This window comes from Apis cerana, linkage group LG12, assembly GCF_029169275.1.
Source record: "Apis cerana isolate GH-2021 linkage group LG12, AcerK_1.0, whole genome shotgun sequence".
NCBI classification, from domain to species: Eukaryota; Metazoa; Arthropoda; class Insecta; order Hymenoptera; family Apidae; genus Apis; species Apis cerana.
The window spans coordinates 3,652,632-3,680,514 of NC_083863.1; the positions used below are offsets into that span (position 1 = coordinate 3,652,632).

The 27,883-nt window shown below is 23.3% G+C and overlaps 1 protein-coding gene and 1 long non-coding RNA gene across 16 annotated transcripts in view; one reads left to right on the plus strand and one right to left on the minus strand.

Moving 5' to 3' along the window:
• LOC108004198 (ankyrin repeat domain-containing protein 50) overlaps positions 1 to 27,883 on the plus strand; it is a 307,200-nt gene that overhangs the window by 252,453 nt on the left and 26,864 nt on the right. For 7 of the 15 annotated variants that reach the window (XM_017066936.3, XM_017066937.3, XM_062083374.1 and 4 more), the window contains exon 5: positions 16,413 to 16,566. The exons of the other annotated variants lie outside the window; for them this stretch is intronic. The gene's annotated coding sequence lies outside the window, so the exon portion shown is untranslated. The remainder of the gene's footprint in view (positions 1 to 16,412; positions 16,567 to 27,883) is intronic. 15 annotated transcript variants of the gene reach the window in all.
• Positions 20,884 to 24,760, minus strand: LOC114578308 (uncharacterized). The gene is made up of 3 exons (XR_003699154.2): positions 24,513 to 24,760; positions 23,025 to 23,166; positions 20,884 to 21,781 (listed from the first exon to the last, which is right to left on the minus strand). It is a non-coding gene; the product is annotated as an uncharacterized LOC114578308 (long non-coding RNA).

Genomic DNA, 27,883 nt, shown 5'->3' on the forward strand with positions numbered 1-27,883 from the left:
ATATTCATTGTCAATCAAATATCGATATTTTTATCATATTTATTAAACTCTCTAATTTATCAAGCTAAAGAACTTTTTCTCACCCAAAAAGAAATTTACCCCAAAGTTGCTCTATTACGAGCCAAAGTTTATTCCAACTTTTCCCTCTTTTCAACAAGCAGAACATCCATCCTGAAGCTATTGGCGGATCAATTTAACAAACTTTTCTTAAACTTTCTAATAACGAATCCGTGTTTACGAAGCTGACTACATAGTGGCGCGGAGAGCACGCGAAGCACGCCTTGACGATGATGAGAGGAATAACTCATTAGCTTTGTAACGTGCCGGCCACGTGGGGCGTACCAGTTTGAATTATACGGCGAATTACATTAATACCGGATGACAGAGATTCCCGGCGCGCGAGAGATCACTTCCAGCGCGCATACATCTGCTAGGGTCAGAGCTACTTTGGACAAAGTTTTCGCATAATTTTCGAATAAAGTCGAATATTTCCCTGGCTCAAAGTACGATGGTAATACTTCTGTGGAGAGGTTGCACCTGTGGTGTGTAAGTTGTAAATCTTTGAAGTGACTTTCGCGCAGTAAGTAAAAAATTTCCAACCAGTAAGAATGTGGAGGGAGAAAGAGAGGGAAAGATGGAAAGAGTTCTCCTCTTTTATCTTTTGTGCAGATATTCTTCTACTTATTTCTTCCAGTAGCTTCTGTAGCTTCGACCAAGAGGAAAAAGATAAAAGGACTAACTTTAATATTAAGGCAATAAACCGGCGCAGCCTTGAATTCTTCCGGGCGATATATCTTCGACTATGACATCGTGTTCCTTCTGGTAAACGGTTCTTCTAGAATCCGCAAGTGCTTTTCTTACAAGCAGTATTGCGGTTCTATTCGAGAGATGCACGTTAAAGTATTGTCCTTTGTGAAAGACCATGTAATCTATTATTAAACTGTTACTATTTGGAAAATTTTTCATATGTATATTAAATTGAATAATACTTTTTTATTTTAGAAGATGATCATTAAGGTAAGTTTTTAAATATATAATAAAACAATATAATTTATATTTGCCTTGAACATGAAAAATTAATGAGCATCTATTGTATTTATATAACATGTAAATATATTTTTAATAATATATTTAAAGAAAATTGAATATATTTAAAAAAAAATACTTGAAAATATTCTCATATGATTGAAAGTTTGATTATCTGTCTACTATATTTATATATCAAAAAAATAGATATGATGGCTAAAAATCTTTTATAGTTATTATTTATTATTTATTATATTTAATGAATTAATTTTAATAATTTTTATTTAATTAATAAAATATGTTATTAAATATATTATTAAAATTAAATTCCAATTGAAATATATTTTTATAAATCTAACATTATCAAAAAAATAACTTGAAAAATTATATAATTATTTTTATCAAATATTTAATTTTATTAGAATCTTTCAGAATAATCTATTTCCTGATTTAACACAATATATATAAATTTTAATTTTCATTAATACTATTGTGTATTTCGAAGATTGTAATCAATCTTTGTCGTTCATTAATTTTCGAACGAATCTTATATAATGAAGTAAAATAACTATCGCGAAGTATCTATCTTTTCTATATCAACATGAACAAAGTGCTAGAAAGTAAAAAGAGAGAAGCGCTGGGCGAAAAGTAGCATGATTAATTAATGTCTTGAAGATGAGTCATTCACTTGACTTGGTCAATGAAAGACTTGTGCAATTGCAAATTAAGAGGTTGTCTGTGGAATTTCTAGAGACGTTTTTATTTTTTTCGTCTAATACTGAACAAATTAGAAGACTTTAATCAAACCAGATAAAAAACAAAAAAAGAGAAAAAAATTTGTGAAATAATTCTATAATTTCTTCGTTTAAAATTTTTCTACTTATTTATACTCATTTTTATATATTTTTTTAATAGAAATTCATTTATAATTATTGTTCCGAATTATACTGATTATGATATCAACATTTATGAGTTTGCACAGAGGATTAGCTCGAGAAATGTAGGTTAAACATCGAGAGAAATTCTTTTTCTAGAAACATGAATCATGTCAGATGAATCGTAGTCCTCATATTTTATGATGCTTATTCTACGTAAAAATGATACGTGTTTCGTGTTTTATGCCGTTGTGAGTGAGTCATAATATAATAATACCGCTAAATCTTAAAATTATTCTTTAAAAAAGAAATAATATAAGCATATTTCATAGAATGAGAAAATTACTAGAAGATCTTTAATCAATTATTTCATTTCTAATCTCCTGAAAAGAAAATTTCAAGAGAAATTATGTTTAATAAATTCTTAATGAATTTCTAACTTATGATAATTATAAATGAAATCTAATAAAACTTTTTCTATAATTTCATTGAAAAAAATGTTATTTGAAGTTTAATTCAATAAATTTAATATATCAAAAAACAAAGTTTCTTGATTTATTTTTTTATTTAGCAATTTCAATTTTTCATATTAATTACAAATTGTTTGTTTATAAATTTTTATGTTAAAACTTTAAACTTAAATTCAATATTAAAGCATAATTCAATATATCTATAATTTACTTTTTTGTATATAAAACAATTTATAAAATATTATTTAACATTAATATTTATTTATGAAATTGGATATTTTGTATGCATCAATCTAATAATTATTTGCATATATCCTTCAAAAATTATGAGTTAAAAAATTTATTTAATAAATATTCAAAAAAAAGAAAGATCAAAAAAAATACTGAAACATGTAAAATATAATTTATAAAAGATTAAACAAAAAAAATAAACATAAAGAGAAAAAATAAAACTGATATGAAAAAACGGGTAACATTTATATTCAACAATATAAATTATTATTTGAACATTTTGCCAAGAATTTCAAGAATTTTCATTTTGACCAATCATACATGTTTCCAACATGAAACATCAATTTCTTTTAGTCTCGACTTACGAATACAATTCGACCAATTTCCTCCATTATTTCAACATCCCATAATTATCCTTTTTTTTTTCGCGAGACAGTTACGAATAATAGAAAGGATCGAATAGAAAGCGAAATAAAAGGGAGAAGAAGAGACACGCAGACTAGGGAAGTAACTAGTTTGGTCAGATGGGGTTCGACTCTTGCCAAGCTCCAGGCCGCATTGCAGATGCACGTGCAATTCCTGAACGGATTTTCCATTTCATTTGCTTTGTTTTCGTTGAATTTTTGTGGTCTAAGATTTCTCGAGAAAAATTAAAATCAAATTAAGTATCAAATTTATTTTCATGGAAAATTCGAAAAGTGAAAATGTGTCTAATTGGAGAAATTAAATTTGTATTATTATAATTCTTTTCTTATTAAACTTTGAATTTTTTCTTGCAATATCATATAATTCTAGTAAGTAACATCAGACTTGAGTAGTTAAATTAATTGTTGATTGATACATATGATAATTAAATTAATTATAATTATGATTTATTTTTTTTATTTACAATGCTTGTAATTTACAATTTTTGTCGTATGTTCATCAGAAATTGCTATAAGAAAATTGTTAATCGTTAATTGCAATAATCGATTAAAAATTCAATATTTCAATAATCACTTTTTTTAGAAAAGTTTTTTATTAATTTATTTTAGATATTTATATAGATATTTTAAAGATTACATTGTTACATAATCTTAGTACTATGATAACTTTAGTGAGACCTGTATTAAACTCTCGAAAAGTAAATGTCTTAAATGCTTTTGTTCTTCCAATAGTAATTAATATTACATATTTATTATACTTTGTACTTATACTATTATTTTTCACTATTGAAAAATAAATTATCGATCTTAAAGTGATAAAAATTACTTGAAATATTAAAAAATTTTTATTATTTTATTTTTCTATAATATGTAATAATAATAAAAATAAATTTTTAAATTTTCAAAAAAAATGTAAATTAATCACATTATATTTTGCATATATATTATATATATATATCAATATATATCAAGAATGTGAATGTAATGAAACATCGATTAACTAAAGATTTCTTATTTATTGATGAATTATTAACAAAAAATACACTGGCTAATCACAGAACGCGGATACTTGCCAAACCTCGACGAGTAACATTGGGCACGTGCCAAGCTCGAACAAGCAAATTCAAGTAACATGTATTAAAGATTATATTGAATATAATAAAATATAATAAAGAAATCCGAATTTTTATTGAAAAAAAATTATACACAAATAATAAATGAACTAATTAATTGTTATATAACGAATGAATCGAATTTATTTATCATTCAAAACAAGTAATGCAACATTGTAATAAAAATACATAATAATAGATCAAAGTAAACAACTTTTCTGCCGAAATGCAAAATCAAAAAAATATATAGAAAACAATTAATCGAAACGATATCCTTAACAATACATTTTAAAATTAAAAATCAATTGAGACACATATTTTCAACGAGTGTAATTTGAGAAGTATCCAAAAAAAAAAAAAATAAAATAAAAATGTTCACACTCTTGAACTTCATCACGAAACTTCATCAAAACCTGAGCTCAAGTCCGGAAGAGGCGGAAGACGTCTCCCTCGACACGGTTCATCGACCACAAACATCAAGGCTCGTCCTCGAGAAATCCCGCCGCGGCGAGAGGTCTCCATCTCCCTCTTCCTCGTTTCCCGCGGCCGGGCGCTACTTGTGAAATTAATTAACAACGCGTCCGTGGGTAGCAGCGCGTCGTGACACGAAGTCACCGTCGCTGGAAGCCGATAGGTCATGCACGTGTCGTCGGGTTGAATTGTTAATCTACAGTGACACGCGCAACCGGGCCGTATCGGAAATAGTGTGGTTGCTTCGAGAGTGCTCGTCTCTCGGTTTGCAAGTAGAAAGAACGGCCGAAAGAGGACCGAGCGAGTGGGAAAGGTATGAGGAGGCGTAGCAGAGGTACATTGTACCTATGTACCGATGGTCGATCACTCGAGCCTTCCCTTTTTTGCTCTCCCGTCTTTTCATCTCCCACTTTTTTTTTAACCTGAAATTGTCGAGTAGGGCGGAATGAATGGAAATCTGGAACATGATACGGAGGATGAGAAATTCACTGTTTTTTAACTGGTGTTCTTCATTGTTTGTTTTTGGTTAGAATTATTGGACTGTTTGAGAGAGATTTGTGCATTATAGTACGGCAAGAAAGTAACGAGAGACTAAGTAAAAAGTATGAAATATCGATTCGTGAGATTGTAAATTTTTTTTCAAAGAATTCAATATAATGTTTATATTGGTCGTATTTATTGTTTAAAAAAATTTTCAAAATTGTATTGCTTCAATTTGTTTAATTCCCTTATCACATTTTATTGAATATCAAACTCAGATTGGAAATATGGCTTGTTTATCTTATAATTTTAATTTTAATTAAACTTTTCTAATAATTATATAACCGATATAATTATTATATTGAATTTTTGGAAAATTTTTCGAAAAAAATCTACAATCTTATGAATTGTTTTTTTATATTTTTACTTATCTCATTATTTTCTTGCCATTATATAATAATTTCTTATTTAATAATTATTTAATACCATATGTTAAAAATGTATTTTTATTTCATTCTAATGTTTACTAGGTAGTTTGTAAGTTTTAAATAAATTGAGCATGTTTCTTGTTCGTTTGATTTTGATCAGTTAAAATTTCAATTCAATAGCAATTATAATATTGAAAAAATTATGTAATTAGTTTCAAAACAAATTTAGAATCTATAGATTTGAATTCTTTAATTTCGTTAAGGAAAGACAATTACAGTATTAATAATATCTTCCTTTGATTTTATATCATAAATATAAAATTATTTATAAATTAATTATATTAATTTTTTTTGTTTTAAGTATTAACATATATTTACACGAATACTTTTATTTATCAATTAATTCATATAACGAAGATTCTACCATAAAGAAAACTAAAAACTTTTTCAGTTAATGAATAAGTTTATCGAATTCAACAAATAACTCTAACTTCTCGCAAAAATCTCTTTAATAAATAAAAATATTTACAGATATAAATATTGACAAATGGTGGATTCGTTTGCAATCTTCTTTATCGTTACAAAGATAGATCTTGTTGGATTACTTCTATCTCTGCTTATACAGTGTACGTTCCATCAAAGATTTTGAATGCCTTTCTTTTCTTCAATCCTGCTCTGCCAGATAGCTTATTGCGGGTCAAGAGTATCGATTAAATCCCCCTTGAATTTCTGTGAATAAAATTAACTGCGGTTATTTCTACCGACCTTCAATCTGGATAATTCGATATTCTATCTCGTGTTGATTGTTTTCTCCCGTATAAAGCGAAACAAACGTTCAAACAAACGTTCTAATGAAATAACGTTAAGAAAGACGTATATACGGTTCGGTCGCAGAAGCGGTTTTTCCAATTAAATTTGCTCCACGATGAATGTACAAAATAGGGAAAAACGCGTTCGAGCAAAACATGCAATTAGAGAAATAATTGGCAATTAATCAGCTTGGCCGTGGAAAAATCCAAGGGTCCCGCCCGTTCTAAATTCCTCGCGATTTCGTTCAATCGTTATCGCACAACTTCGGTAATTGCCAGTGATGTCTCATTAAATCGCGTTACGCTCGACGACCGTTTAATTAATTGACGTAACCATGTTTTTGAGATCCACTTTCGTTCATGCAACAAGAAATCGCGAGAAAAATAAAAGAAAAGAAAATCGAGAGTAAATCGTCGTTCCTCCGTTTCCTTTCTTTCAGCTGATCGAGAGATGTCATAGAATGGTGATTATATTGATAATATTGATATTGTTGATATGTTATAGCAGTTACAAAAATAATTAAAGTTTGTGTTTTTTATATATAAATTTATTATTGAAGATATTAATGATTATTTTTGAATAAACGATATTTGATTGATTTTTCACATACTCAAAATATTATTAAGATATTAATAATAGAAATGGCACAAATAAATTACGATATAATTTTTCAATAAGGTCTATTTATTTTTATTTTCAACTTAATTAAATAACGTTAATTTCTACGTTAATTTTTTTAATAATAACATTCAATAAAAAGAAATAGAAACTCTAATCGCTTCTATTTTAACGATATCATCGGCATATCGAAAGTCATCAATAAGATAACGATAAAATATTATAGCAACCAATAGTAATAGAGAGATTGGTTAAATAAAATATCAAAGCCGAATTTCGGCTTTAACACGAATCAAATAAACGCTCTGAATAAAGTATCTCTTGGGATGGCTGCTCCTTTCGGCGTGGAATCGAGTTGTTAGAGCTGACAGAGTTTCCAATAATAAATGATAAAGCGACGCCCTCGCGAATCCGATTCGAACGTGATAAATCTATCTGGCCGGTTCCTGTCTTGTCAGTGAATTATTGGTTTCACGAAGTGAAATTCTGTTGATATTGTATTTAGTTCTTGGACTCGTTATTGATTGACTTTGATGCGATGTTTCTTCTATTGTGTCGGGGAAAAAGTTTGAAAAAGTTCATCGCGCAAAAGTTAGAAAAGGTGTTGGATAATAATTCCGAGCAATATTTAATTCTGTTTTATTTGGATGAATTTGATAAGAATGTAAAACGAATTTTTATTCATTCACAGTATTTATGAAAGAACATCTTTATTTTAATTTTGTATTTTTTTTTATCAAAAATATGAAAGATTTAATTGTCACATATCTTTCCTTAATTGTAATTCTCATATATTTTTCCTCAATGCCATCATATTTTTTTGAAATTTCAAAAATTTGTTTCGTAATATATCATTGACTATTTAAATATTTTTAATGTTTCTTATATATATGCCATGCTCAAAAAAAGAATCTATTGATAATAATTAATATAAAGTAATGAAAAATCGATATAAAATCGTGTGATGCAGCAGTCGATATTAATAATAAATATGTATTTGTATAAACTTGTACTGTATAAATATTTATTATTATCTACTAATATTATTTTACTAATCTACTATCTAAAAATAAAATTTAGATATTGTATAAATATTATTACATTGTTATAAAAAAAACAATTCTTTACAATTTTTTAATATCAATATTTAATTTTTTATTATAAATTACAATCTCGATAATTTGTTCTTTTTTTTTAAATAGCTTATGCAATAATGCAATAAATAATTCTTTGCAACAACAATTTTTAGAATTAAAAATCATATGATAATTTCAGCTACGCATTTTATGTTATCGCATCGAATGGAACAATATAAAAATACAAGTGAAGTTAAAGATCATGTATGTAAAATGCTTCGAAGTTTCCCCGCGTAATACAATTTGCATGCCTTTCAAGACTAGAAACAAGAACAAACGTTTCGGCTCCGTTTTGCGATAAGGGGTGGAAAAGTTCTTCGGAGTATATCCACTTCGACAAGTTGAAGGACGGTACATCGGACACAGCTCTGCACTCTGCTCGAAAATTGAAAAAGTTGAATGAACGAAACTTAAAAACTTACATCGTGATACCATCGTTTTTCTCGCATCCTGATTTTTACGAATTTCATTAATTCACTCTTCTCCCAATCGTTTTCCATTTTGTTATTTCATCGGGATGAATATTACTTTCGAAAAATTATTTTTGATCTTTGCAATTAATATTAACCTTGTTACGAACGATGATAACTTCTTTTTCTCCATTCTATTTTTCCTGATACGAGTAAGTTATATATTATATAGGATAGACGGGAAATATATAGAAAAGTAAAAATTTGAAACAAAAATTTTTATACAAAAATATTATCTACTTATTTGATATTATTGTGAAAAAGAAATTTCGATGTATTAATATTTAAATAATCTGATTTTAAACTATAAGGAATCAAAATCTATTTCGTTCACAAAGTGTGATTATTTAAAGATTAATAAAGTAAAAATTGTATTGCATCATATATAAAAATTTACGAGTTCTATATTAAATTCCAATGAAAAATTAAGAAAAATTGGAAAAATACTACAAAGATTTTATTTTTTATTTTAGTTAATGTTAATATTCCTTTCATTTTTCAATAAATTTGCCAGGAAAAAATGATAAAATAATTGATAATAACAATTAAATTTTTACAAATTCTAAAAAAAGAAATTAAAAATATCTCCAAATTATTCGAATACTTTTATGTCGTAACTAAATGTTCATTGAATTAGTAACGTAATTACATACTTATTATTACTTTTATGCTCAATCTCGTATTACGAACAAAATTTTATCACCGGAAATAATTGCGAGAAAAATAAATCTTTTTTTGCGATATTAATATTAACGATAGATTAATTCATAACGAGTCATATGATAGAAGAGATTAATGAGAAACTTCCGATGTAAATATACATATTAACCTCACGAATAAAACCTTACGTTACCGTTCGAGATTATTCGTGAGAAAAGTAATTATTAAATTGTACAGTATATCGAAAAGGTATAAAGACAATAGTGAGAAAAAAAATCAAACTGGATTGCTGTGAGAAGAGGCCGCCCTATTTACGAAATGTTTTTATAAATTGGTTGATGAATAGATTTCGTATATGTTCTAATCGCGAAATATATGCATTTTGATGATGTTCAATTATCGTTATAAAAGTTAAATTGAAAAAGAATAGTGCAATTTATGAGAATATTATATTTGGAGAGATCGTTAAACGATCTTTATTAAAAATGATTTCTATTATTATTATTAAAAAGTAATTAACTTATATGTCTCATATTTTTTCGAATTTCTAATTTATTTCATAATTTTTTCATTATATTATATTATTAATTTCACGTGATTTATGAAAAACGTGTATTGATTATTTTATTGTTTTTCCTTTCAAATTCCAAATGTCATTTTTTTTTATATTTTGGATCAGTTTATATACAAATAACGTGAATTAAAATTCTTAATACAAATATGATCTAGAGTATGGTATGCCTTAATGTAAAATATACATATTTAATAATAAAATTCCATCAAACGCTTCATTTTTGAGAAATCGAATCTAAAAATTCGAATCATAAAAAGAATTTTGTTAATTATGGATTTTATATTTATTTTATATATATTAGAAATTTGATTAAATAATTTATATTGTAATAACAATATAATACTATAATAAATAAATCTAGTTAATTCTTTACAATATGTACAATCATCTTTATTAAATACAAAAAGTTTTCATGAAAATTATTAAATAATGTCACGAAGAAATTGGGATGTCACACGTCACTTACATATTAATTAGATACATAAAGTATTCAATGAATTTTTGAAATTTTCTCGAGAACAAGATCTTCAACAAAAAAAAATCTTATTCTAAATTTCTTATCTATTTTATTAAATGATTTTTAAATATATTTTGTAAAAAAATGAAACAATATTATTTTTTTTAAAAATGAAAAAGACAAATAAGAAAGACTTTTCTAATTGAAAATGAATTACAGATTCTGATTAAATCAATGATTGGTTATCAATGAATTGGAATAGAAACTTCTAATTCTAACACAATAGAATTAATAAGCTTTTGATCGCATCGGGATGTGTATCTCGATAAAAGTTTTTCTCTTGATATTTCATGCTTCGTTTCATATTAAAACACTGTGAATGCAAATACAATATTCGAAATTCTGATTAGTGATATACTGTGAATACTGTTATGAATAGTTTCCTGGACGATTTGATTTCACAGTCAATGATTTGGTAATGTATATGTTGAAAATGTATACGTAATAGAAATATAGAGCGTAGATTTTCTAATGAAATTTTTTGTGGATTATTTACGTCAAATTTTATCGATATTCTTTTAAAATGAAACTTATTTAAATAGTGAAATTAGAAATTAGAAATTAGAAAGATAGTAAAAAAATATTTGTACACTGATTAATTATATATTATTTCTATGAAGATTTAGAAAAGTTTTGGAAAAAATATGAAATAAATAGAAAATATAAATATGAAGGATAAGAATAATGTAAAAGAATAATCGAGTTTTGAAATAATTTAGATCTCTCATAATCTCATTTACTATATATATACATAAATTATTCTGTTTTAAAACTTTATTATTTTATTTATCAATCATATTTTTTATAATAAATTTTAATTTCTTCTTTCTTTTCTTACATATTTTTTATAAATTATTTTACTATGATACAATTACATTAAATTAAATTAATCTATTATATTATATAATTAAATTAACCTATATTTAACATTCATAAAATTCATTGCAATTATTTTTAAATTGTTTTTAATTAATAAAAAAAAGATAAGATCATTATGTTCTTTAATTTTTTAATACTTTACTGCTCACATTTGGTAAAACTTTCCTAATTCATAATTATGAACGATCCTATATTCATTCTATATCTCTATTTTGTATTATTTTTATTTATATTTATATAAATAATAATATTTTTCTTTTATTTATTCGATACTTTCTTTAAAATTATATAAAAAATTATATAAATTAGAAAATAATAATTACGAATAAAATTATATTAATAAAAATTATTATAATTGTAGAATATTTCGGTTGTAATTGTTGTTTAGAATGTTAAAAACTATTAGTTTCATAATTACGAGATATTTTTATTACTAATTTTACTATAATTGTAAAATATTTTTTTACATCATATGTTCAATGTCCGCCTTATTTTGATTACCACTTTTACCTACACATTTCTTTATAAATATACATTGCATTGAAAAATCTTTTTCTAACATTTCTTTGGATTTGTTCCAGATATCATATATCTGGAATAAAATCTATTAAAAATTTAAAATAAAAAAAGACTTGACATCTTCCAAATTAATGATTTTTAAATTCGTATTTATTAAGATTTCTTTGTTTGTTTTGATAAACATATTACAACTCAAAACATATATAAAAACAATTCTTATATATACTCATGTATATATATTATACTCATATATATGAAATTCAATATGAAATTTAATAATTTGGATAAAATTTCGAAACAAATAATATACAGCGATTGTAAAAAGTATATACGTATATATCACCTGTTTCGAAATTTCATTCAAATTATTAAATTATTCACACGCGTATATCCCGCGAGATTCAGAAATATCTATATCAAACGACCACATGAAATTTCACGATCATCGATATAGGGAGACACGAGAAAGATATCTCGATTCATCTCAACGGCTAAAACGTATCTGGGTCTCAGTTAACTTGACGCATTCCGTTCGTTTGACCTCTAACCAGAGAGATGAAATATTGTACATGCTCTGCGAGACAAATGTGAATCGACTCGTATAAATCTTGATCAATTTTCTTTTTTCTTCCTTTTTTTTATATCAGGATGAAACGTAAATTGAACCACTGAGGCGATACGAAGCATCGAATATTGCAATATATCTGTCGCGTATCAATTTCTATTAGCATTAACAGATATTCGAGTAATAGAAATGTCAAGAAACGTCCCTGGAGTTGGCTCTGTTATCGTGAAGATATATCTTGAATATTCTGTACTTGTATTCCCAATTAATAGTAGATTGTTTTGGGTCATGTAGTGTCACGGAGAATCAAATATGAAATTTCATTATTAATTTAATATTTAATCTAATCTAATCATGGATAATATTATAATACTATAATACTATAATAATACTTAGTATTTTTTTCAAAATTTCTCTATTTTATATCATTTTAAATTTAATATTTAAAAAAATGGAAAAAGTAATGAAACTTCGAATATTATAATTAATCTAAAAATGATATTCCACTTGAAATAAGAAATAAATATTTGCATAAAAATATTCCTTATTATATAATTATATAATTATATAATTATGTTAAATACGATTTATTTGAAATAATAATTTGAAATAAATTTATTGTTAAAATAAATCAATGTATTTTTTAAAATCAATTTAAAATATTTAATTTGTTATATAATCATTTAAAAAATTTTTATGCATTTATTACAAGGAATTTTTTTTAATGCAAAAATTTTGATTTTAAAGAAAATTTATGCATATATAAAGCACGATAGATAATTAGAGCAATTATTTCAACCCTTAATATTTTCTCATCTTTTAAATATTATATCAAATGAAAATATTTTTTATAATATGGAATATTAAAATCTAAACATTTCAAAGATTCACTCTATTTTATATTATTATAAAGTTATACTTTAAAAAATAATAAAACTTCAAATATTAATTGAAAATTATATTCTACTAAAAAAAAAGAAATTGCTATATATAATATCACTATTATTCATAAAGCTTTATTTAAATCATAATTTTCATTAGTTTTGATAAAAATTTGTTAATTAAACAAATGAAGTATGTCATATAAAATGAAATATATTTTTGTAATTAATTATACGTTTAAAATATATTTAAATATAATTTTGATGAAATTCTATTCGTCAAAAAACACTAAATAATTTCAAATATTTATTTATTAAACAAAAAATATAAATAATTTATTCTTTGATAAATATATTCGATATTATTCATTTCTTTTTACCATATCTTAATTTATTATTTCTGATATTATTAATTGCTTCTATTTATTTTTTTTTTTAAATATTATATATATTTAAAATAATGAATCCAAAGTTAAATTCAGTAAATATTGTTTCAGATAATTCCTAATATGTATTAAAAAATTATTATTTTAATTAATAATTTCATTTAGTATATTTCAAATAAATATTATCGTTATGACGTGAAATAAATCTTCAAATTATTTTTCCATTTCAACAAAATTATTTTTAATTTTCCTTTTAATACATTTCGCTTGAAATATATCCAACACTGACAAAATCCAAATTAAATTTTCAAGTTAAATTAAATAAATAGAAAAACTTAAATTAAATTAAATTTTCTTATTAATTGTAGTATGCAATTTCATTTATATTTCAAACAAATTTTATTCTTGAATAATAATCAATATCTTCAAATTTTTCATCGTTAAAATTAAGTTGTTGTAAGTTAAAAGTATCCAAAGAATTATAAAATATTTTCTAGGGCGTATCGAAATTATTTAAATTGTAGTCGCAAACGAAAGAAAGTCCGATCCCGGTATATATCGAATCAAATGGAAAATAACAAATTAAAATTAATTGCAATCGAATGAAAAAAAAAAAGAAAGAGAAGAGTAAACAACCGTTCAAAAAACAAAAACGAAGTTTAGAGCGCAATCAGTTTACTTCACCATGAAACTTACTTCTCCGAGCTAAACTTCAATTTCCGCTTATTTGATTGGTCGAATTGCATCAGACGTCGTAATTAAGCCTGGTCGAAAAATTTTTACGCTGTCATAACTCCAGAACCGTTTCTTTTGTTCGTTCTCCCCACGAAAGAGAATAGGGAGGGGGAAAAAAAAAGAGGAAAAAAAAACAGAAGTAACTATCCAATCTAGTTGGAACGCAAACACGTAGAAATTGTATTCAATTTCCAGGATTTCTCTTTCCCTCACAAAGTTGCAATCAGTCTAATATCTCGAATCTCGTTAATTAAGCTCACTCATCCTCCTTCTCGTCCTCTTTTCTCCTGTCTCGACGTTTGTTTGACCACGATTAGAATCAAGTCGGGATTTAACAGCTGGCAAAACGTAAATCCCGACCGATGAATATTATGGAAATTTTTTTAATAACTTCTCTCCTTCGTATCCATAAGCAACACTGATGGTGGATAATGAATTCAACCCTAAATTTCATTTTCTTTTTTTAAGCTCATCACGTGTTTTTAATTATAATAGAAAATTAATGAACTCATTGGAACGCGATTAAATATTATTTATAAATTATTTATAATTATTATAAATATTCATATCTTTATAATATCAGAAATCATTGTATCAAAAATTGTGAATATTTAAAATATTAAAATAGAAATATTTGTATAAATATATTTATATTCGTTTGATATGATTAATTTGTATTTATTTGTTTCTGCATTAATTAAAATATTATTTAAATTATTAATTTTAATTATTAAATTTTTGTCGTTATATATTTATACGTTGTATTTATTATTATTAAATTGATGAATATTTGTATTAATGTCCGAGTTTTAGTTTAATTAATCTTATCTTTTAGGTGACAAGCATCAAAGAGATAAGTCTAGATCAATTTTAAACGCTTATAATTAATACAATGAAAAAAGAAATAAAATTAGAATTTACATTCAACAAATATTTTAATTGCATATATTAATATAGATTTGATAAATAATTGATTGAAATAAATATTTTTTTTATAAATGAAATGAAATATTTAAATAATATTTTTATGAAATTTTATTCCTCAAGCAATTACGATATATACATATTTATATGTATAAAATAAGAAAGAAATTTTATGAATTAATATTCATAAATAATTTATGCATCAATAAATATACGCATCAGAAAATATGATGAGAAATCTTTCTTTCGTATAATTTCTATAAATGTTCTAATTTCTTAGTTAATATTTTTCTTGTTAAAAAATGAAAGAAATAATTTGAAATATATAATCAATATATCAATGTGTCAATATTATTTCAAATAATTATTTCTAATACATTTTAAAGAAATCTTATTTTAATTGATAAATTTATTTATTATATTTTAAATAAATATTTTCCATTTATGTATCTACTATATATATCTACTGTAATAAAATATAAATATATATAAAATAAAAATTCAAAAATTATTTATTTTAAAAATATTATTTCAATAATTACATACTTTTTATTTGAAATATTATATTGTATATTATATGTATTTTACAGCTTACTGGCTTTATATAAATGATTAATGAAAAAATTGTTAATTGTCTAGAACATAAAAATACTTACATATTATAATGTTAATAAAAAACAAATGTACTTATTTGTTAATAGGATTGCAAATAGCATTTCAAATGAGACATAGTTACTAATTAAATTTGGATAAAGTTTAATTTGGATTTCTAATATCTAAAAGTTTTAGTTTTCTTAATCTTATACTTTAAAGTAACAAGCACCCAAGAGATAAACCTAGATCAATATTGAATAGTCAAACATTACAGACGCAAACAAAATAAATTTATATTTCCTAAAAGAAGTTTAACATCCTAATAAAAATTTGAAAATTAAATAAAAAAAATATTTTTCTTTTTTGTCCTCTTAAAGTTCCTCTTGCGTACATACAAGAAGGAGAAAAAGGAATAAAAGAAGAGAAAATAGAAATAGAATGGATCGAAGGGAAGAGATGGTGACGTTTCAATAAGATTCTAATCACGCTTTTAGTTAGCGGCTACTCGCCTCTGTCCTTCGTACTCGTCCATGAAAAATTAAACTGCCGAACATGATATCCGTGGAAAGCCTCCCCATCGAAATCCGTCGTAATTTACGAGCGTATACAGCTTATAAATATTTCAGGGCCAGCTTTCAACGGTCTGACGCTACCAACGATAAAGATCGTTCCAAACGTGCCACGACTCTGACTCCGTTCTAAAGGATTCTGTGGTTGCCGAACTCATTTCCGTTCCCGAATTTCGCCATTTTTCTTTTTGGCCTGGACTGGGATCGAACGGTTCGTTTTGCCATTTTTCTCCCTTTCTTTTCTTTACAATTTGTTCCATTGCATTCTTTTTTAAAGAAAAAATAAGAGAAGGTGTAAACTGAAATTTATTCTTTATATTTTTAAAGTTCTTTTAAATTTTTAAGTGAATTTAATCATCCATGAACATTCTGTGTGTAAAACAAAATTTTGAATTCTTTTAAAGAAATTTTTATTTTTACTGATAAATCTTTTAAATATTATATTTCATTGGATGAATGATTGTGTAAATTAGAGATTTCAATAAGTAAAAATTTATTTTAATTTTTTTTGAAAATCTAGAATAGGAAAGAAATAGATAGTTATGAACATAACAATAGCTTAAGTGAAATAAAAATACATTTGTCTACAGGGATTAAATGTTTTAATAATTGTCAATTTAATAAGTGCCATTTTATTTTATTTAGTAAAAATATATAAGAAATAATATAAAAATAAATTTTTTTAATTAAAATTGAGATTTACAATTAATGAACAAAAAATATAATCAGTCACGAAAATCTTATAAGAAAATTCATTTTATTCAAAAATCCTTTTTAGAAATTTTAAAATGTATGCATGTAAGAATTATATATATATATATAAAATTTTCTTCTTTAACGAAAAATATCTTTAAATACGTGAAATACGTCAAATTTTCATTATTTTTTTATTTTTTAAATATCATTTCGCAAATATTGAAAATATCTCTTACAATAAGATAATAAAGTACTAAATCTGAATTTTGTATAGCTATTAAAACATTTGTTTTATATTTCATTATATTAAAAAAAAACAGAGAGATTGAAAATTTAAAAATTGATTTGTTCTTGAAGTTCTAATAACAAAATAATTCTCTATATATAATTTATATAATTTATATATAATTATTATATATAATTTATTATATTATATTTTACTCATATAAAGTTAAAAAAATTTCATATAAAATTAAGAATTATTATTACTATTATGATAAATGATTTGCTAGTTGAATATAAAAATTTTTATAACTAATCATATATACAGATTTCTAATATTTAAAAGTGAATTTTAATAAATAAAGATGCAATTTAAATAATATAACAAAATACGATTGTATAAATAAAAAGTAGCGAAAAACCTAATTTTTATAAATAAGTAACTAATTTTTCTATTTATTTCTTATAAAATAATAAAAATTGTAATTGGATTATAACTAGATTAAATGACATTAATATAAAATAATATGAATAAAATAATTTTTGAGATAGCGATTAGAAACATTAGAATTTTTTGTCAATTACTATTAATTAATTCTTAATAATTGAAATACATAAACATTTTTCTATTATAAAAGAATTTTTAAGTATTATTTTGCAAAATTAGGCAATTTTTTAAATAATCTATATATGATTAAATCTTACTTATGTAACTATAACAAATCTAATGATATTTATTGGAATATTATATATTATCAAATACACAAATTTGTAAATGTAAAACATATATAATGACTTGAATAAGTTTTCGTTCTTCCAAGCTTCTTTCTTAATTACCGCAAACGCTACTGTCCAGTAAAACGTTTCAATGTCCACTACCATAATTAAAGCGATCACGAAGCACGAACGAGAACCGATTAAGGTAGTGCATCGGCACAGAAGCACGTGTATAGAACCAAGACAAGATCGTTGTATCTGGATCTGAGTGAAACGAGGCCGTTGCTCAATCAACCAAATATGGCTAACCATGAACGCATTAACGATCTCGTATACATCTAAGAAGATAAGAAGTCCAGTCTTTCCTTTTTCCATTGGAATTTTCACATTGCTCGTTACACGCATCTAATACTCTTTTTCCTTCTGTTATCTTAACTATTCGATTTAATCACTATATTTATATATATATTATTTATCTCTTTAATTATATTATCTTTTTAAAAATCGAATTTACTATTAATGAAACGTTATGCATTTTTTTATGAAGTTTTTTATTTTCTAATTTTCAAACATTTAACATTTTTAAGATAATATATTTTAAAAATTTTTAAATTATGATAAAGAAATTTTCTAGAAATTTAAAAATTTATTTATAAATATGTAACGAATTTTTTTTTTTAATTTTTTTTATATTGAATTGATTATTTGATTATTTTGATTATCTTTTTAATTTTTAAATATTAAAATTATCGAATAAATCTTTAAACTAATAAAAATATTTAAACTAATATATTATTTATATAAATAAATAATTTTTATATAAATAAAAACAAATTTGATTTATTTATTTTATTTATTTTAAAATCTTTTAAAGTGCAATATAGAAATTTTATAGAAACCTATAATTTTATAAATAAAAATAGATAAGATAATAATTTTCAAATACTTTATAATAAATTTTTTTCCCTTTTTTTTTAAACTTTTTAATTTTCAAATTATTGAAATAATAGTAGAAATATTTTTATAACATATCTTAACGAATTTTTTTGAAATATTTAGCAACAAGTTTTCCTCTTTTCCTTTCCTATCTTTAATTTTTACATATTAAAATTTTTACGCTATATTTTAAAATCTTTCAAATTACAGTATAAAAATTCTGTTAGAAATCTAACAATTACAACATATCTTGACGCGTAATTTCAAATACCTCGCCATAGATTTTCTCCTTTTTCCTTCCTTTTTTTTCTTGAGTGTACAGTGACTGAAGGTTTAATTAGTTTCAATGGATCGATCAACAAGTATGCCGCGAAAGGTGTTACTGGTATAATTGTTCCCGTAATTGGACGATCTTGTCTCGTCTTGTACGATTTCTCCTTTATTTCATCGTTCATCCCGACTAGTCGCGCAGAATGCGTAACACGACGTTTTTGCTCACTCACGGATTTGTGTTTTCGTTTTAATGGACACCGTGAAGAAGTTTTCTCGTTAAGGATACTTCAATTGCCGAAGACGAAGCTATCGAATTACACAAACCTCTCGTCTCTTTGATACATTTAAGAAGAGGAAACGAATGGATTCGATGGTGAAATCAAACTTTTCCGATAACTGGTTCCAACTCTTTCTTATACTTGAAATTAAGTCGGGTAAATATATTTACTTTGAACTAGAATTCATTCAATAGACGTTCAAGAAGATATTCGATAAATTATTTTCTAATTAGAATTGGCATACTTTTCATATTTTCTTATTTTTCTGCAATTCCAATATTTATACTTAAGTATGATAAATATAATTATAATTTCTAAAAATTATTTATATTGGAAATATTTTAAAAGATTATTGAATTTTTGAAATAATGGAAATAATCATTTAAATTGATCATTGATTACTGATACTTAACAAATATTTTTTGAATCAATTATAATAGGATAAATTGAAACTCAATAGAATTTTCTTAAAATAACGATATATATTATACATTTTTATATAAATAAAAACAAATTTGATTTTAAAAATATAATAATCAAACTATTTAATAAATATATAATAATTTAATAATATAAAAAATATAATTTTATTTTTTTAGATGAAAACGACAGATCTGAAATATTTCTATCAGTCTAGAATTTAAAAGAACCTGACAGTTTCCTAATAATAAAAATTGAGAAAAGTATAAAAAAAATTTAATTAGCCAACTAATTCAAAAAAAATATTAAATTCAACATTGAACAATTTATATACAATTTAGAAAATAATAAATTATAACAAAAATGAAAGTATATACAGAATCTATATAGACAATCAATTTGATTATAAAAAAATAAATAGTTCAATTATAAAATCTATTACATATCTATTATATTACAATTTTTTATTAAAATACTAATACATATGTGATTAATAATTACATTAATTTTTAAATAGATATACATATTTTTTTTTTATAAGTTAATTCTTCTAATAAAAAAATATTAAAATAGAGTTGAAAAATAATTAATTTAATATAATATATTTAATATATTAATATAATATATTTTCAACAAAATACAATATTAATTATTACTCAATCATGTTTTATTTAAAAAAAAAATATGCCTTAAAAAAAAACATTTTATGAAATATTCATCCCAAAAATTCAAACTTACAAACTAACAATTTTCAATTTAACTAAAAATGATGCTCTAATTATAAAACTTATAGCAAATAATCATTTCTAAAAAAAAAATTAAGGATTTAGTATTTGAGTAAATTTCTCATCTTAGTACTTATTTTAAAATACTTTGTATGAAATTAAGAAAAACAATAAATTTCATATGTAATTTTAATTTTACAAGTCAAAAATCACTTCGAAATCATGTTATTATCATCTTTGAATACGTTCTAAACAGAATAATACGAGAGAAAAATATGTATATTTATTATGCAACCTTACAAAATATTGGTGGTACAAAAAATTAGTCTTACAAATTTCTGAAAAAATAATCTTGAGAAAAAAATCTTTGTAGATTATTTGTCTAGAAGAAGACTATTTTAAGTAAACTACCCTGTATACATATACATAAGATTCAAAGAAGCTCCTCATAGACTCGACATTTTTCTCGAGAATCTCTCCTCGATCTTCAAAATGCAACGAGAAGAGGGAAAAATGCCAACTTCCCTTTTTAACAATTCCTAAACATAGTCCTGACGCGACAAGGCGGAAGACGAGCCGTTGTGAAATCGAATTCCCGTCAGTCCACTTGTGTAAAATTGAACCACCCTTCGCCCTTCCTCGATTCCACACGATAATGGCATCGAGGCTTGGTCCCGCGGTTCCCATTCAGGTGAGACGTCTCAATTTGCGTGTTCTTCGCAAGGTGAATGCGCCGCTTTATTAACCAAGCAAATTTAAGGTCGAAGGGTGGAACGGGTGTTGTCATTCAGCCAACGAAGTAACTTCGACTCGATTCTCTCTCTCCCTATGGTATGGCTTGATCCTCATTGTTCAAAATGTTCCACGCCTCTCCGAGCCCGTTCCTCTGCTCCACCCCATTAAGCATCTTCCTCTGTTTTCCTCGTTTTGCCTTTGAGGCCTCGTTCTCGTTATCGTCGTATCAAGGATCGCATACGATAAACCCGCCCTCGAAGCCGGAACAGGAGAGAACTTTCTTATTCCTTGTGAAATCTTGATGAGGATATAAGATGATTCTGTGGCTGCTCGTCTCATTTCCTTTCCGAATCTTGCCATTTTTTTTTTTTTTTTTTTTTCCGAAATTAAAGATCGATTCATTCTGTGATTTTTTTAGATTTTACTGAAATGAAAAATTGAAATGGAATTTTTTATTTGATAATTATATTCGATGATTGATGATTGATTATGAAAGTCTATTTTTGATAAAAATTAAGTAATAAATAATGTTACATTTATAATAGGAAATAAAAATTTTTATATATTAACAATTTGAAGAACTTTTTTAAAATCCAGTTAATTCTAGAAAAATTGATTCTTAATTTAAGTTTTCATTAGATGAAGAAAAATGAAAAGATATTCCATTGTATTTATGAGATTTTTAAAGAAAGAATTTTGATTAATAAATTTCATCTTTGTCCGTATATAGAAAAAAATTAGATAAAATGAAATATAACTAAGATTTAATTTGTTTATTATGTTTTATGTTTATTTGTTTAATATACAGATCTAATATTTTTGTTTCTACATATAATGTATATTATACTATATTATTAATAATGAAAAATAAATTCATCCATTTGTAAAATATATTTGTAGAGTGATTTCAAACTTCAAAATATTTTTCAATTTCAAGAACTTATTTATATTATAATATTTATGTAATATTTATTTAGAATTATATATATTAAAATCTTATATTTATTAATAGAATTATGAGAATCCAAAAAATATATTTCATTAATTTTTTATAATAAATTTAAAAATACCGTAATTATTGGAATTATAAACAATAAAAAAATGAGCATAATTTTATTTCAATTTTTCTACTTATAACAGTTTAAAATATTATAATATTTATAACATTAAAATTTATAATATTTGATTTATATATTTAAAAAAAATCATAAAAATCATTTGAAACAATTTATTTATTAATATTATAATTAAATTATATGTATATAAAAATTATATAATATTAAAAAATTAAAAAAATTAATTTTAAATAAATAGAAAATTTCTAATGTTTCATTCTATTTTAAAATATTTTTTTCACTACTGAAAGTAACTTGAAAGAATATTTTCTTTTTTTAAATATTATAAAAAATTCGAATTTAATCTGTCGAATTTAATATTCAATCTTGATATAATTGATCTCATTATTAAGAAAAAAAATAAAATTGAAAAAATATCGAAACTAGATCGAAATAACATATATAACGAATAATATTTATATTTGTTACGATTGAATTATCATGAAATATTCGATATTTTGTTGCATGAAATTAATTCTCAAAATTGTCATAAATCCCTACGCATCGTTTGCCTTTTCGAAATATTATACTCGCATAATTTTTTTCGATTACCATTTTCATATTGCTGCGCCGAAAGTTGTGCTCATACTTTTCATTGTATCATGAAAATCTCGCAACAGACATGGGCCATTAATTCCGATCACCATCCTATCGATATCATTCACCATTGTTCCAGAGATCCTCGTATCATGTGCTGTCACGAACGAAAAATGCATGGTTTAAATATCCTATTGTTTATTGAAATTATCAGTCTATACGAAAACATAACAGTTCATCACGATAGATCAGTTTGATAACAACATATTGTTATTTTATTATTTGAAGAAATATCAAAGAAACGAATATTTTTCAACAATTTATTTTTTATTTTTTTTTAAGTTGTAATTTATAGAAAAAAATTATAAAAAAAAAATCATGAATATTTCTTTTTTTAAAAAAAGATATAATACAAAATAACAAAAAATAATAATAATTATTTAATGAGAATAAGATAATTCTCGAATAAAATTATTCAATATAGATAAATCAGTAGTATTTCATAAATTTTTTAAACAACATATTTATTTATTTATTTATTTATAATATTGTATTTAATATATTTTATATATTTAAACATAATATTGTATTAAAAATGTTATAGTATAATTAAAATAATCAATATCTAATAAAATAGTTTCTATTTAATTCTTTGAGGGAAACGAACAGAAAAAATTGTATTTTTTTGCATTATGCAAAACTTATGTATCACTATATAACTATATATAACTATATAACTATATATAATTTATATCTAATTTTCTATAAATATAGCTGCATTGAATTTCAAATAATAAATAACAAAATAATCGTAATTTATAATAATAAATGTAAATGATAATCTTGAGAATTGTATATAAAATAATAAAAACATATAAATTGTTACATAAGAAATGCTTCATTGATTTAATTGAATTTGCCAACAAAATATTGACAAAAGTTTTAAATAAAAGTTTAGAAAAACAACTTAAAATATATATTTTTTTAAGATATTTAAACTTAATTGCATTTATAATCACAAAATTTTTTCTAATCTTATTGTTATAAAAAAATTCTAATTTAAAAATTCTAATTTTAAAAAAAATTTATATATAGAGCATAATAGATCAGATATTAATTAATTAATTAATTAATTAGACATTTTGTTATTCACAAAAAATCTCTAAAAAAATCTAAGGTTAAAAATTTCAACATTTTCTTATTATATTTAAAATATAAGAATATTATTTGTATTTGAATTACACAAAAATAACACAAAAAATCGTCGAATAACACAATATTTTAAATGTATTATTTTTAAAGTTTTTTTTTAACAATTTTAAGAAAAACTATTTTTATTTAATTGAAATTTTGTAATCACATTTCCTGTCAGAATTGTTATAAAAATTTTCGTGTAATTATTATAAAAACTTTTATATGTAAAAATCCATTTAAAAGAAAAGATACTTGTTAATTTCAATTTAATACTTGATAAAAAACGAGTTAACAACTTATAAAACTTACTCAGTAAGCAGTAACATTATTTTTGTTAACAATAATGACTTTTTTTGAATTCAAGTTATCAACAGAATCAGAATCACAGAATACATTTGTACAATTCTAAATCTCATATAATACGGAAACAATTAATTATGTTATTTGTGTTATTTATATATAATAACGATCTCAACAAATTTAATACTGAATTTGCACTGGCTAAAGCTGACATTGTTTACAAGTTCTAGTCTGAATACAATTTACTGTTTGTGAACAGTTCTAAAGAGGTCGTAAGTAGCTCGCAAAAATCTCTAGTCAGTGTAAATACGCAGTATGATACGCATCTACAAAACGAATACTTCATGACAACTTTAGCCAGTGTAAATAACATAATATTCAACGCGTCGAGGATAATAAGAATTTCAACAGAAAATGATAGAAAAATAAGATTTTTTTAAATAAATTTTTCTAATTTTTATATTCAATTTCAATCCATACATTTCACCGACATATTTCAATCTTCTTTCTTTTTCTTTGCTGATTCATCGTTATCGACAAAATCGATTAGCGTGAGAACTATATCCGTCATCTTGTCATAATTCGCATCACCACTTATCCAATAAATTGCTTTAATTACATGACAGTCTAGTTAATTCGCCGACTCAATTTATGCTGCGCCACCAAACATAGAAAAAAAGAGGAAGAAGAAAAGAAAAGAGAAAAAAAAGAAAAAAAAACAAAAAAGAAGGGCTTGGCGAGAATTAATTATAAATATGAGTGAGCGTATCTTCGTTCTGTTTCTTTTGTATTGTGATTCGCACGGATAATGACATCGACATTTGAGAGTCAGGTCACCTAATTACTCAGTCTTCCTGTTGCTATGAATTTGAACGCTCAACGCCTCGTTTGCTGCTTATCCCCACCTTATTATATTTCATGCGTTCACGCGTTCACGTTCCTACTTGCTATAATTCATCGGTTAATTACGACACATGATGTGATGGAACTACATTTTCATAGTTTTTCTGTCAATTGAATTTGATTATAACCTATTTTTCTTATAATATTGATAATAATAAATATTTGAAATGAGGAAAAAAAACATCTGCATTTCTTTAAGTTTTAAATTTGCAATAATAGTTTGTTTCTGTATTGATTAAAATATTATTTGAAATAATTATTTGATTTTATAAATACAATAAGTTAATATCAATTATATACTTTTTAATTTTTATATATGTGTATAATATTATATACAATTTCAATTATTTATTTTTCAGATATTATATAAATAGAAATAGATATTATTTACTTATCCATAAGCGCTATAGAATTGCAGTTTAATATAAAATGAATATTTTTATTTTATTATCGATATTACTTTTATATATATTTATCTAAAAATTATTTTTTTGTAATATAAGATAATGATATTGATAATCATTTGATAACATTTTATCATTATATTTTATTTAATATAACAATATTTATATATTTTTTTTTTACAATAATTAATGAGTTGTATAGATTAAGATTGATAAAATATTAAATGCTTAAATTCAATAAAGATAAGCGATTTTATCTTTGTAATCTCATTATATATCTGTTTTTATTTTTTTCTTTTTATTGAAAAAACAAAAAAACATATTTTAGTTTTATTGCTGAAACATCATTTTTATATATATATATTCTTATATAGTTCTTATATATATGTTCTTATATAAGCAACTGATGGATATTTTCTTTTCTAGATATATATACATAGAATGAAATATTATTTTCATGAAATCCTGCAAGTTATTATTATATTTGATTAATATTTGTTTTTATATATCATAAAATGAACTTAAAGTTAAGAAATTAATATTTATAAATTCATTCATAGATAAGAAATTGTAAAAAAAATTTATTTTTTCTTATATGTAATGTAATAATTGCATTTATTTTTTGTCTCTATTTTTTTATTCTCTACTCTTTTTTATTTTCTTTTTCAATTAATAATCACGAAGAAATAATATTAAAATAATAATATTTAGGCACATCAAATATTATTTTAAATAATTATTTCTAATATTTCTTAAAGAATTTTTATTTCAATTAATAAATTTATTTACTATATTTTAAATAAATATCTTTCATTGATATATTTTTATTATTTTTTTTTATATTTATACATAAAAATAACTAAAATAAATCTTTAAATATTTATTTCATTTCAATAGAATTATTTCAATATATATCTCAATATTTATTTTCAATATTTTTTACTTGAAATATGCTTCAGTACTTTATATTGAACCGTATATTAAATTCGTTTCGAATTCAAATTTGGAATTGAAATTCTTTTTGTTTTGAGAAACTAAAGTAAAAAATAGGATTTTATCTTTTTAGTAAGATTTTCATTTAGATTAATATATATTTTTTTTTAAATAATAATTTAATAAGATTAAGATTAGTAACTTTTCTTTCAGAAATTAAAGAAAAGTGTAATAGAAATAAATAATTTTAATTAATAATAATAAAAAACAATTATTTCTTATTTTAAAAAAATATTTTAAGATATAAAAAGAATGTCTGAAAATAATTATCAATTTTTTTATTATCGTAAATTATAAATCATAAAATTAATAAAATATAAAATATAAATATAAAAGTTCTTATTCTACATTATATATAAAATAAATAATTATAATTATCAAGTTAAAATAATCGTATAATAATAATTTAGCTCTTCATAACAATATATTACGCCAAATACTAAGATCAGTCATAATAACATGATTTGCATCTCTTCCTAAGTAGATTACTCTAATCTCGACTAACGACAGATCCAATTTGCAGTGTTAAGTCCATAATACTGCAAAACTACTACACGTTACATTGAGGTTAGAATATGAATTGTTCATATCTTTTTTTTTCTTTTTTTGTTATTTAATCCTCTTGAGATGAATTTTTTTTTTTAGCAATACTGATATAATGAATATAATATATTAATAATAAAATAAATTTAATTTCATTGTATAATAGGATTAATAATTTTATCTCAATAGTAACAGAAAAATTGTAATATGGATTTATAAATATGGATTGTATTTTTTAACTTATATATATATTTATAAGAATATATTTCAAAATTCTTTAATTTTTTTTTTAATTCTTCTTTTTCTTTAATTTATTTCAACTATAAAAAATATTTTCAGAAAGATTTTCATTTTCATTTTAAAAGTTATTTCTATTACTATACATGTATATTATATCGATTGTATAATATTTTCTTGTTTTTTTCCACCTCTCATTATTTCATAAGTTTCTGAAATTCTCTTTCGTTTGTGTTCGTTTCGTTCCTTTTTCTATATTTTTTGTTCGTTTCTTGTCTATACTTGTCTATACTTATACTT